Source organism: Acomys russatus, chromosome 16, assembly GCF_903995435.1.
Source record: "Acomys russatus chromosome 16, mAcoRus1.1, whole genome shotgun sequence".
In the NCBI taxonomy this organism is placed as follows: domain Eukaryota; kingdom Metazoa; phylum Chordata; class Mammalia; order Rodentia; family Muridae; genus Acomys; species Acomys russatus.
The window spans coordinates 10,124,523-10,134,724 of NC_067152.1; the positions used below are offsets into that span (position 1 = coordinate 10,124,523).

At 48.3% G+C, this 10,202-nt stretch overlaps 2 non-coding genes across 2 annotated transcripts; one reads left to right on the forward strand and one right to left on the reverse strand.

The window, feature by feature from the left end:
- Nucleotides 1-2,260: 2,260 nt before the first annotated feature.
- LOC127200908 (U2 spliceosomal RNA) lies at nt 2,261-2,451 on the reverse strand. Its single transcript, XR_007832125.1, has one exon. It is a non-coding gene; the product is annotated as a U2 spliceosomal RNA (small nuclear RNA).
- Nucleotides 2,452-9,620: 7,169 nt separating this feature from the next.
- Nucleotides 9,621-9,811, forward strand: LOC127200914 (U2 spliceosomal RNA). Its single transcript, XR_007832131.1, has one exon. It is a non-coding gene; the product is annotated as a U2 spliceosomal RNA (small nuclear RNA).
- Nucleotides 9,812-10,202: the final 391 nt, after the last annotated feature.

Here is a 10,202-nt window from a genome sequence, read left to right on the forward strand (position 1 = left end):
ACACCGAGTTATGGTAATTAAACTCAGGGCCTCTGGAAGCGCAATGGGCTCCCTTAGCCACCGAGCGGTTTCATCTCTCCAGTGCTGCCTTCCCCCAACCCTTCTTTTGAGACAAGGTCTTGTTATGTAACGGACAGGGGCTGGGATTGCATGCCTGTTGCCTCAGCCTGACAGACATATAGAGGTCTTGTTTTCATTTTTGTTTTTAATAAGAAGGGGGAAAGGCTGATATCAGCATCTGATTATAAAAATGAGTACTCTCAGAAACAGTTGACACTGCAAAGGAGCATGCGCGGTGAGCTCTGCCTAATCACCCCTAATCCAGAACCTCAAAGAAGTTACTTGAATTGTGGGTAGAAGCATGAACTATTTAACCTTGACGTTGCATAGGGACAGTTTCAGAGAAAAGAAAAGATGACCCTGTTCACGAATGGGACTTTTAAAAATTAATACTTTTTAGCAAAAAATGATAATTTTTAGCCAAGCTTGGTGGTGTACAACTTTTTTTTTTTTTTTTTTTTTGGTTTTTTTTGAGACAGGGTTTCTCTGTGTAGCCTTGGCCATCCTGGACTCACTTTGTAGACCAGGCTGGCCTCGAACTCACAGTGATCCGCCTGCCTCTGCCTCCCGAGTGCTGGGATTAAAGGCGTGCGCCACCACGCCCGGCATGTGGTGTACAACTTTAATTTCAGCCTTTCCTATGCTATGGACTCTGTCACTGAGGTATAGCCCCAGACTGGTTTTTACTTTTTATTTTGACACAAGGTCTCACTAAATTGCTCAGGCTGACCTTGAACTTGAAATCCTCCTGCCTCAGCCTGAGGGGTAGCTAAAGTTAAGGGGCCTGCAGCATCAGGCCTAGATTATTCTACTTTTGTTCAAATGATTTAAGGAATGTATAAGTAGTCCATTTTCTATTTTTTTTGTTTTTTGTTTTTGTTTTTTTGTTTTTCGAGACAGGGTTTCTCTGTGTAGCCTTGGCCATCCTGGACTCACTTTGTAGACCAGGCTGGCCTCGAACTCACAGCGATCCGCCTGCCTCTGCCTCCCGAGTGCTGGGATTAAAGGCGTGCGCCACCACGCCCGGCTCTATTTTTTTTAAAAATGTAGTATTATAGAAGGATTTAGCCAGGCGAGGTGGGGCACGTCGTTAATCCCTGCAGTTGGGAGGCAGAGGCAGGAGGATCTCTGGATTCCAGACCAGCCTGGTCTAGAAAACGAGTCCAGGACAGCCAGGGCTACTCAGAGTTACCTTGCCCCCAAAATATAAACAAACAAACAAAAAGGAACGCTAATCCCATCACCAACAGAGCCTCCCGTGACCCACATGCTATGTTAAGCGCATCCACAAATCATTTACACGCCCATTTTTCAGATGGGGACCTCATCTCAAGCAAAATATAAAAGGGAAGAACTAGAAGATAGAGCATCCCCAACTCATCCTTCTTTTCACAGCTCCCCCAGTTCTTTGTCATTTTTGTTCTTTCATTTCCGGTTCTAAGCAATTCAACTGGTTTCCTGTAGCCCAATCTCCGGCTTGTGGCAGAAGAAGAGAGCGATGGGTGGGCACTTCACCAAGGCATTAAAACGCAGGGCAATGGGGGTTCCAACACTTTTAGGGGACTCAGCCACAGCAACACAAGACAGGCATTCTCCCCCCATCTCCCCACAGTACAGGGCAGAGTACAACAGAACTAGGCTTCGAATGATTTCTTTTTTTCCTCCCTTCTCTCTCCGTATATAATAACTGACCTCATCTGCTATTTAAAACCTTGTTTGTTTTAGATTTTTCGAGATAGGGCAAAGGTCTCGAGCTCTTGGATCCTCCTGCTCGGATTAAAGAGAGTTGGGGCGTTGGGGAGTGACAGAAAGGAAGGTTTTCAGTGCTATGTGTTAAGTGGCGGATAGTTCTAGAGAAAAATTCGAAAACCGATGAGTCTGCTTTTCTTGGCGTTTTCTTTTTTTGAGACTTGGTTTCTGTGTGTACCCTGGGCTGTCCTGGTATTCCGCGGAAAAAGCTAACAGGTGCAGCGGCCCGTGCCTCTCCCCGAAGCCAAGCAGTTTTCGCACAGAAACTCAGAACAGCTGAAACTGCAAAGCGAAATACGAGTTTAAATTGAAAGAAAAACAAGCAGATATCAAGATGGTGGGAAGCTCGCACGGAAACCACAGAACAAAACACAAGTGAAATAAACACTTACAACTCAAGGGCAAGAACAGGAGATGTCCGTCTGTTTTTGAACCGGCGATAGGGTCCCGGAGGGGGTGCACCGTTCCTGGAGGTACTGCAATACCAGGTCGATGCGTGGAGTGGACGGAGCAAGCTCCTATTCCAACTCCTAGCTCCAAAAATCCATTTAATATATTGTCCTCGGATAGAGGACGTATCAGATATTAAACTGATAAGAACAGATACTACACTTGATCTTAGCCAAAAGGCCGAGAAGCGATAACGGAACCGCGCCGCACGCCCGCTGCACTAACGCGCAGACACATCTTCACCTCACGGTCACTAATCCCTCACGCGCCGAAAAACACGCGCTCCACGCTAACTCTCGGGCTCTATGGTCATGACCACACTTTTTTGGCCGGGAAAATCCTGCGATATCAAGAAAAGGAGGAGAATTTTTCGTTGCTCTTTTTGTTCCCAGAGTTCCGGGAAGGCCGGGCTATGTGCTCATTTGCATGCCCCGCCCAGCGCGTCTTCTGCCTTTCTTCTCGGAGCTGCTCGGAATCTTCACAACGCTGCTCTACTGACAGTCAAATGTCCTCGGTACTTCCAGGCTCATCTTCGCAATCTTTCGGACACAGACTTGACAACACCAACCTCTTGTATCTGCCCATTTTGCTTCGTGTCTCGCCCTGAGATGAGAGCCCGGATCGAGGGGGAGGGGACGGTTCGCTTCCTGAGTGTGGCCCCGGGGAAGACAACTTCTGATCCGCTCAGTGGGTGGACAGATCCTTGGGAGATGGACACTCAGAACTTCAGCTCCTTTGCTGTAACTATTGCTCTGGAATTTTGCCCTTTAACCCTTCATTTTCGTTCATTCCGTTTCTTGTTTTATTTGTTTCTCATCTGCATATTTACTACCTGTTGGGTTCCGGATGATCTAGGTGGAGCCCCTTGAACTTGGCTCGGAGCTGAGCTCAGGATGGTTTTGTATGATCCTCATTCTTCTGTGACTGATGTGTCATCTGGGCCATGTGCTTTGGGTGCCGTCAGCATATATCCAGAAGAGCACAGTCATGCTGAGAGCACACAGCCTCTGTGCACATCGCAGTGACCAAAATTTCACTGGAGAGAAGGGACATGACCAAGCCCATGTCACAGGGTCAGCAAAATAGCTCTAGCTCTCTTTTTAAAAACAGGAGAGATGGCTCAGTGGTTAAGTGTGCAGCCTGTTCTTCCAAGGGTCCCGAGTTCAATTCCCAGCATCACAACAATCTATGATGTGATCTGATGTTCTCTTCTGGCCTGCAGGTGTACATGCAGGCAAAGTACTGTATACATAATAATAAATAAATCCTTTAAAAATATAGGGTTTTGGGGTTTTTGTTTTTGTTTTGTTTTGTTTTGTTTTTTGGGTTTTGTTTGGCTGTTTTGTTTTGTTGGTTGTTTGTTTGTTTTTCAAGACAGGGTTTCTCTGTGTAGCCTTGGCTGTCCTGGATTTGCTTTGCAACCCAGGCTGGCCTCGAACTCACAGCGATCCACCTGCCTCCGGAGTGCTGGGATTAAAGGCTCATGCCACCACGCCAGGCTCGTTTTTTGACTTTTCATACATGAACATTGCTTCTACATTGTTCCCACCCCTCCTTCTCCCTGTCCCAAATTCATGATCCTCTTTTTTAATTATTTTGGTTATATGTATACACACATGTGTATGTGTACATATACACACATGTACACATAACATGCTGAGTCCCTTTTGCTTTGCTCCTATGTGCCATTGTTCAGGGCTGACCTCTTGGGAGTAGACAAACTTGTGTGGGAGTTCGTCTCTGAAGGTAAACCAGCTCTCTCGGTCTCAGCAGCCTCCTTCAGCTTGCCATCCAGGCATGGAGCCATGTGGACATTCCCCCATCCCCACTAGCCTGTCAGGGAGAGTTCACAAGAGCGACTCCCCTGCTGTGCCTAGGGGACCTGCTGTCACAGCGGGGCTCACAGGCCTAGGGTTCTTACCATCGTTCCTGCCCCTTTGCCATGATTTTCCCTGAGCCTTTGATTTAGGAGGTGCGTTGCCAATATATCAGGCGGGGTTGCCACACCCAGCTCCTTATGACGTGCGCTTTAGTCAGTTGTAGAGCCCTGTAACAGTCTCTGTCACAGTCCATCTGTTGCCATTTAAAAAAAAAATAAAGGAGCTTCTTTGACGATGGGTGACAGCTACACTTATCTGTGTAAGAATAGCTGCTGAGAAAAGATCAATTATATTGGTTTATGAAAGGAGTCAATTCTCCTTTCCCATCTACAACCTCTCTAGCTAGGTTGGGCTAGGTTTACAGTACTAGATGGGAATTCCCTCCTGGTGAGCAGGCCTTAAGTCCACTCAGACAGTTGTTGGTAACCCCCCAAATAAAGGTGCCACTATTACGCCCTTGTGGCTGTCTCACCAGGCCAGTGCAGTGATTGTGGTGGTTCCTAGGATTTTCAGCAGGGAAGGATGCTTCCATAGCATCTTCTGATAAGACTATAGGAGCCGGTCGTCAGGGAAAAGGCTTCGAGGCCAGTTCCAGCTCAATTCTTCCAGGCCAGGCGTCCTAAGTGCCTGACATCGTCGGCAAGAGGGTCTTACCTTCAAATTCTGGGAGCTAACCAAGGGCAACAGCAGTAGCCCGCATTGTTCTAGAAGTCTCTTAGGTCCCCTGGCCAGTATCTCAGGAGAACTCATGTTTCTCAGTCATGGTACTGGGGTTTTTGTTAGACTGTTCATGGCCCTAGCAGGGAGCATTAGCACTCCAAGTGGCATAACTTCTTTCTCTTATTTTCTATTTATACTTTTTTTGGTTTCCCTGTGTAGTCCTGGCTGTTGTGGAGCTCACTCTGTACACCAGGCTGGCCTTGAACTCACAGAGATCTCCCTGCCTCTGCCTTCCAAGTGCTGGAATTAACGGTGTATGACACCACCATCTGGCTTGATCTATCTTTCTTTCCTTCTTTCTTTCTTTCTTTTTTTTTGTTTTTTGTTTTTTGGTTTTTGGTTTTTCAAGACAGGGTTTCTCTGTGTAGCCCTGGCTGTCCTATACTCCCTCTGTAGACCCGGCTGGCCTTGAACTCACAGCGATCTGCCTGCCTCTGCGTCTGCCTCCCGAGTGCTGAGATTAAAGGCGTGTGCCACCACGCCCGGCTCAACCCTGGCGACTCTTATAAAGGAGAACGTTTAACTGGGGCTGGCTTACAGTTCAGAGTTTAGTCCATTTTCATCATGGCAGGGAGCATGGCAGCGTGCAGGTAGGGGTGGTGCTGGAGAAAGAGTTCGACATTTATACAGCACAGTTTGTGCCACACTGGGCACAGCTTAAGCATAGGAGATCTCAAAGCCTATGAGGACAGGGACATACTTCCTCAAGCGAGGCCACCCCTGCTAATAGTGTCACTCCCTTTGGGCCAAGCATTCAAACACAGGAGTCTATGGGGCTCACACCCATTCGAAACATCACAGCGATTTAAGGGAAAAAGAAAAATGGGAAAAGGCAGGGGGAAAAAAATGAAAGAGCAAACACTTGAGGCAATGGTTCCTGGAAAGAAACGGTCAGAGTCTGAAACAGAGCTCAAAAGGGAGGGGGGAGCTTTGGGCGGGCTTTTCTTGCACATGAAAAAGGTACAGGTGAAGAGAAAGGCCATGGCGGGATCATAAAGAAGAGGAAATTACAAGATGGCCGTCTTCTTGCTCATCCTCCTGACCTGAGACAAAAGCCTGGTGGTCTCAGGTCTAATGGTGCTTTTCTCCTGCCAGTAGGGTCCCTCCCACCATCTTCTGATGAATCCAACAAGCTCAAGGCCACAGCAGCACGTGTTCACCCCAAACCTGTGGACCTATGGGCACCCCAGTCATTGTCCAAACTGAACAATCCCAGACCTCAAGGGGAGGCAGGGCTTCAGCTTCCTGAGTGACCTCTTGTACCCCCACCCCCACCCGCGCTTTGCTAAGGGTCTTCTGTTTTCTGTCTGTCTTGCTGTGTGTTTTCTCTCCTCTTGCCCCCTCCTCCCCTCCCAATCAAAGCCTTTTATAGGCTGACCCTGTTGCTACTGTCAGCTGTGTCTGGGCTCTCACACCTTCCACCCTCTCCCGTTTGTGTTCCAAATGTCTCCTGTTTTAATTCTTTAACTGGCAGAGAAAAGAAGCCCCTAAACTGGAATGCAAGTAGAGGTGCTCAGAGTGAAATATCTCATGGCGAGAGAGGGCTCTGTGCCCCAGGTGGGGACCAGAAGCAGTTGAGACTTCAAGGCTTTAATGGTGGATCGAATCTGTTTTCCTGGGGGAGATGAACACGGACTGTTGGGAACTGGAGTGGATTGCTTTAGTTTGGGTATTGAGAATTACTCAGACTTCCATGTCATAAAGGCCTGTTCCTCAGAGTGAGGCTCACTGGGAGTGGTGGCTTCTTGATGGCATGCCCCTTGTGGAGAGTATCTGGAAAATCCCATAACAGTGTAAGCAGAGCACATCAGAAGCTTGGTGTGTGGTCTCAGAAGAGCTTGTGTTATGCCCAGATGTCAAGGACCCCAAAAGCCACCAGGAGTCCAAAGTCATATGTAAAAGCAAAGAGCCTTTATTCCAGCATGCTAGGGTCAACCATGCAAACAAAATGGCACCGACCCCGAGGGGGACTGCAGGCCTCTTTTAAAGGTCAGACAGGGGAGTTTCTGCTGTGGTTACATGACCGGGATTGAGATTGACCAGTACCCAAGGAGGCTACGTGACTCTGGTCAGGAGTGAAGGGCTTTTTCAAACCAGAGGCTAAGGAACCATATCTTTTTCAGGCCAGGTCTCCCAGAAGTCCCTGGTTGGCTGTTCATTTTCTGTGGTCACCATTGAGGAATGGAGACTCAGGCCTGCTTCAAGTTGACAAGAAACTGAAGCCTGTCATGGAGTTTTAGACTAGATTTATTTAACCAGGCCTCTTCATTTGGAGGGAATTAGGGGGCTCTTGCCGCTTCATCTAGTCACCCTTGGCTGTGACATAAAAAGAGGTTCACTGCCCCCACATGCTGCCTCCAAAAGCACCAGGGTCTGTTGGACACACACAGGGACCTCAAAAGCTGCAGGCCCACACAGCTGTCCTTCCTCTATGTTCACACCTCAGGGACTCGGCACTGTGACAGAAAGCTGAGGGTCACATACAGGACTACCGAGAGGAGCGCAGACGCTTGCTGTGTGCAAACTGCTCAGGGGAGAGAAGACAAGATGCCATGGGCTTTTGATTTCATCCACTGGCCACTGGCCATCACCAACTGAGTAAAGTCAGGACCAATGATCTTGCTCCAAATTCCAAAGAGAAACGCTTCCAACGGAAGTCAAATGGGGCCTATTTAGGTGGAAGAAACTGACCAGCGTGAGAGGAATAACGTAAAAGTGTTGTGGGTGTGTTCGCCAGAGATGACTGCTCTGACAGAAGCTTCAGCCAATAGTAAGTCTTTATTGCTGGCCAGTGACTACACTGAGTGTTCAGGGTCCCAGTGTAGCACCGTGCCTTCTCCAGGGTGAGCTTTTAAGCACAAAAACCACATCCTGGGTTGGCATATCTCAGCTCCCAAGAGCAGTTAACCAGAAGCACAACCACAGACGCCAAAAAAGCAAGGCTAGTACACCTCGAGACTTTCCCAGAACTACATGGGCGTTGATGGATGGGTTAGACAGACCTTTGTTTTCGTTCTGGCAGGTGTGTTGTCTTCGTGCTGAGTTTTACAGCCTGGATGGTCCTTCCATCATGGAGTCAGTTGTGCTAAGGTCAGAGGTGTGGTGGTTTGAATAGCAATGGCCCCTATAGGTTAATGCATTTGAATGCCTGGCGCTATTAGGAGGCGTGGCTTTGTTGGAGGAAGTGTGCCACTGTAGGGGCGACTTTGAAGTCTCCTATGCTCAAACCCCACCAATGTGACATACAGGTTCTTCCTGGTTGCCTTTGGAGAACCCTCATCTTCTCCAGCACCTTGTCTGCCTGCACGCTGCTGCCACACTTCCCGCCATAACGATAACGGACCAAACCTCTAAAATTGTAAGGCAGCCGCAATTACGTGTTCGCCTCTATAAGAGTAACCTTGGCCATGTTGTCTCTTCACAGCCATAAAACCATAAGTAAAGCAGGCGCCTACTAAAATCCCTGACAGCAAGAGAAAAGAAAAAGCAAGTAAGCACGAGGGCCGGCCAATGTCTTGAATATAGATGAATTTCACCTCACCCTTTCTGCAACCCCTCCTGTACTGTCTCTGAGGAGCCCAGGAACAAAGGCTTCCCCCCGCCCCTCCGGCATGTGCCATGCTCTGGATATGATTACAGGTCTGCACCAAAAAGCCCAATGAAAAATGAGTCTCAGTCTCTTTAAAAAGAAAGGAACTAGGTGGCATACACCTGTAATCCCAGCAATCTCTGGGAGGCAGAGGATCAGAGTGAATTCTAGGCCAGCCTGGTCTACAAAGTGAGTCTAGGACAGCCAAGGCTACACAGAGAAACCCTGTCTTTTTTTCCCCCCTGTGTTGAAAAAAAAAAAAAAACAAAATAAAAAAGAAAGAAGTAAAGGAGGGAGGGAGGGAGGGAGGGAGGGAGGGAGAAAGAGAGGGAAGGAAGGAACTGTGCCTTTAAGATTAGGGGAGAGTGACAGGCAGATCTCTGAGTTTGAGGCCAGCCTAATCGACATAGCAAGTTCTGAGATAGCCAGGACTATAGAGAGACCGTGTCTCAAAATATAAAAGAAAGGAAGCTGGCTGTTGGGCTAGGCTCAGGGGGTAGGATCACAGAAAATTCCAGGTCAGTCTGGCCTTCATAGGCGTCAGATTCTATTGAAAAGAAGAAACGGAATGAACGAAAGTTGAAGGGTTAAAGGGCAAAATTCCAGAGCAATAGTTACAGCAAAGGAGCTGAAGTTCTGAGTGTCCATCTCCCAAGGATCTGTCCACCTCGTGAGCGTGAGCGGATCAGAAGTTGTCTTTCCCGGGGCCACACTCAGGAAGCGAACAGTCCCCTCCCCCTCGATCCGAGCTCTCATCTCAGGGCGAGACACGAAGCAAAATGGGCAGATACAAGAGGTTGGTGTTGTCAAGTCTGTGTCCGAAAGATTGCGAAGATGAGCCTGGAAGTACCGAGGACATTTGACTGTCAGTAGAGCAGCGTTGTGAAGATTCCGAGCAGCTCCGAGAAGAAAGGCAGAAGACGCGCTGGGCGGGGCATGCAAATGAGCACATAGCCCGGCCTTCCCGGAACTCTGGGAACAAAAAGAGCAACGAAAAATTCTCCTCCTTTTCTTGATATCGCAGGATTTTCCCGGCCAAAAAAGTGTGGTCATGACCATAGAGCCCGAGAGTTAGTGTGGAGCGCGTGTTTTTCGGCGCGTGAGGGGTTAGTGACCGTGAGGTAAAGATGTGTCTGCGCGTTAGTGCAGCGGGCGTGCGGCGCGGTTCCGTTATCGCTTCTCGGCCTTTTGGCTAAGATCAAGTGTAGTATCTGTTCTTATCAGTTTAATATCTGATACGTCCTCTATCCGAGGACAATATATTAAATGGATTTTTGGAGCTAGGAGTTGGAATAGGAGCTTGCTCCGTCCACTCCACGCGTCGACCTGGTATTGCAGTACCTCCAGGAACGGTGCACCCTCTCGGGGACCCTATCGCTGGTTCAAAAACAGATGGACATCTCCTGTTCTTGCCTTTGAGTTGTAAGTGTTTATTTCACTTGTGTTTTGGTCTGTGGTTTCCGTGCGAGCTTCCCACCATCTTGATATCTGCTTGTTTTCCTTTCAATTTAAATTCGTATTTCGGTTTGCAGTTTCAGCTGTTCTGAGTTTCTGTGCGAAAACTGCTTGGCTTCGGGGAGAGGCACGAGCTGCTGCACCTGTTAGCTTTCTCCGCGAAAGATCAAGACAGCCCAGGGTACACACAGAAACCAAGTCTCAAAAAAAGAAAACGCCAAGAAAAGCAGATTCATCGGTTTTCGAATTTTTCTCTAGAACTATCCGCCACTTAACACATAGCACTGAAAACCTTCCTT